General features: G+C 33.4%; 1 pseudogene; it reads right to left on the reverse strand.

Annotated features, from left to right (window-relative positions):
- Positions 1 to 1,931: 1,931 nt before the first annotated feature.
- Positions 1,932 to 3,321, reverse strand: LOC141665382 (EP1-like glycoprotein 2; annotated as a pseudogene).

The raw sequence follows: 3,321 nt of genomic DNA on the forward strand, positions 1-3,321 counted from the left end.
TAAAAAGAAAGCATTTGAAGCGGAAACCTCCCGGTGGTTTGGAAATGGATGAAATGAAAGGTATCACAAATTGTAAAGGATATATGTGAATGTACGACTTGATTATTATTTGATTCTTAACCAAGTAGATCAAAATATATGCAGCATTTGAGATTAATTTTGGTTATTAATTTGGGATCTCTGTAATTATTCATAATAAAATAGTGAAGGTCATAATTTGGGTTTTTTTAAAATATATTTAAATTGCGGAATATATTTTTAAAAATACATTCCAACATTAACATAAACATTTGCAATCTCAATTATAATTTCGAGGAACCCCTCTGCAACCTCATTACAACTTTTAATGTTTTTTAAAAATAATCTTGAAAATATGGATATTCCTGATAAATTCCCTATTATATTTTTTTGCAAACATAAGTCTTTTATGTATTTTGTTAAAATACAATTCTTTTTATAAAAATATGAAGAAGTACAACATTTGTGATTTTTTTGAAATAACGCATTATATAAAATTGCAACCGTAATTGTAAATCAATAACCACAATACAATTTCAAAATTTAAAAATTAAAATCATTGGGTCGCGTGATACATTAATTAACAAATTGAACTACTTAATTTAAAAGTAGCCTTTAAAAAAGCTTCAATTATTTTCAACAAATGAAAAAAGGAGGTTACATTGTGGCTGATTTGGCTCAAACTCTATTTCCGCAATTTTTTTTTAAAAGATACCAAAATTGGACAAAAAACTTAAATATTTGTATTTTTAATAACCCATTATAAAATTAAAATTATTTGACTAATCTATTCTAGTAATTTTCATTTGTTTATTTGATTGATTAGTTTATTAGGTAAGTTAAACTTCCCGGCCATAAAAACTTAATGTTAAGAAAATTTTATAATTATTTTCATCTAAAAATGTTTGTAAGGAAAATCTTACGAGAAAAGACAATTAGTAATAATGATTTAAAATTTTAATATAATTATTAAAACTTCGACCATTATTTCTAAAATTAAAATAAAATGCACCCATACAATCTATTTACAAATTTTGGAAGAGACATTTCAATAATTTTGTGGCAAATTTTAGAGTAACCAGAGGACTTTTCTTTGGTGTATTGACAATGGAATTTTTATATTTGTCTTAGTCTTAACCATGAATCTTGATCTTGTACAATCTGATTTACAAAATTATCAGACAACATTTCAACCATCGAGTGGTGGACAATTAGGCCCAAATGCAGATTGGTAGGCCTGGATTTACAAGAGTCCTAAAAACCAAGCTCTTGGTCTTTGGGCTTTTCTTGACAAATATATAGCAAGAGCGGGCTTATATTCGACGGGTACTTTTCTGGAGTTTTTTAAGTTTTTAACTGAAATTGAAAATGTGGGGTCGCTAAACTGATGAATCGGGTCGCTCGTTAAGTCAAACAAGCTGAAATTTGAACGAACTCGGCTAGTTTAAATAGACGAGCTGATTTGCCTCGTGAGCTCAACACACAATTTTTTTTATTAAAATTTGATTTTTAGATAATGAAAATAAATTTTAAATATAATTTATATGTAAATTTGAAACGAGATCAGAGCTACGCCGGGTCGAGTTTTGAGTTTCGGGCAGAGCTCCAATTAGCATGTACTCGGATCTTTGAATACCAATCTGCACTACATACATTTGAACACCAACTCATCTGCCAGCGCTAAAACTTGAACATTTGAAACATTGTCACCAGAAATTAGCAGACACATATAAGCCTCTGAGAATACCCCAACAATAGTAAGTAGAATGTCTTTGCTCAACCTCATTGATCACAAAACATTGTATGACACAATTACAATAGAAAAGTACAGATAGTGATAATTATGTGACATGATCATTTTTCGACAAATTATTGAACTTTTATGATCTTTAGAAAATATTGCTCTAATCCGAAGCTTCAGTTGATGAAGGCAGATCTCTTGATGCTATTCTTCTGCACCTTGAGATACACAGTTGAGTTATAGTGCTTCTTTTCCGAATCATGGTCCATTAAAGAAAAGACCTCAGACAGTAGAAAACACTCACCTTGCTTAGAACCCCATCCATGACGAAATATTGCTGCTTTACAAGAACAATCCTTCAAACAACTGCTCTTACACTTGTTCACATTAGTGTTAGCAATGCTAAAGTTAAATGTGAAGTACGCCACATCTTTGAGCTCTATAAAACTCTGATATTTTGAAGTTGAACACTTCAGGGGGGTTATTTCAGCACAGCCGAGATTAGGATACTTTCTTTGACTTGTCGAAAATATCTCACAGTGCTTACTGCTTGATCCAGGACAACTACATTGTCCGTTCGAGCATATACCATATTTCCCACACACAAGAGGGTAACCACAATCACCTGAAAACCCTGTAAGAACATCTGCTGAAACTTCCCATTTGTATTTCCATTCATATACTCTCAAATGCCCGTCTGATTCTAGTCTCATGTACTGCTCTGATGATGCTGGTGGAATATGAATGGTATGAGTTGGCTCGCTTGGCTCTGACGTGTGTAAATAAAAATTCAGGCTTCCATTTAGGAACTTCACATAATTTGGCTTGTTACCTCTTCTCCACACCAGAAAGATAAAAGTCATAGTATGGTTGAGGATTGGATTGTATATAAGCAAATAGGCCTTTATCATTCACCACAAGAGAGTATAAACCAACTCTACTATTAGTCTTGGAAACACTTGCAATTAGCTTCTGCCCTTCCGTGAGCGTCTGTCCCGGAACCAAAGAGTCCGTTGGATGATCAAAAGATTGCCAAACCACTGCCTTTGTTTGTTGAAAAAGTATAAGATTTCCCGTGTCAGTTAAGTTTAAACCAGCAACAGATTTTCCAGCAGTTTTAGAAGACCAAGCTACAGAACCATCAGCATCTCGCAAGACCAAATCACCTTCTGAGGTGAGCTGCAAGTCGCCGTTGATTTTAACAGGATGGTCTCGATTAGCTGACCAAACAACTTGCGGAAATGAAACAGTAGGGATACAATATGGGAAATGCTGTTTGTTTGAACAAGAAAGATGGCGAAAAGGTAAGAGTCACATTTTCCATTACAGTAGAAGCCACAAGCAAATCTCTGGCCTAATGTTCCTCTTAAAAGAACCGGTGTTACAATTGAACCATCACCAAAGTGAACGGTATGTGGAGGAGCAGAAAGATGATTGAACCATGAAGTAGAGAGTTTTGCTGTTGGATAATCATATGGTTGAGCAGATATCAGATTTTGAGAGTGAAAAATGAAGAATATAAAGGAAAGAATGAGAACACTTGAAACAAAGTTGACGCCCAT

This window comes from Apium graveolens, chromosome 6 (genome assembly GCF_009905375.1).
Source record: "Apium graveolens cultivar Ventura chromosome 6, ASM990537v1, whole genome shotgun sequence".
In the NCBI taxonomy this organism is placed as follows: domain Eukaryota; kingdom Viridiplantae; phylum Streptophyta; class Magnoliopsida; order Apiales; family Apiaceae; genus Apium; species Apium graveolens.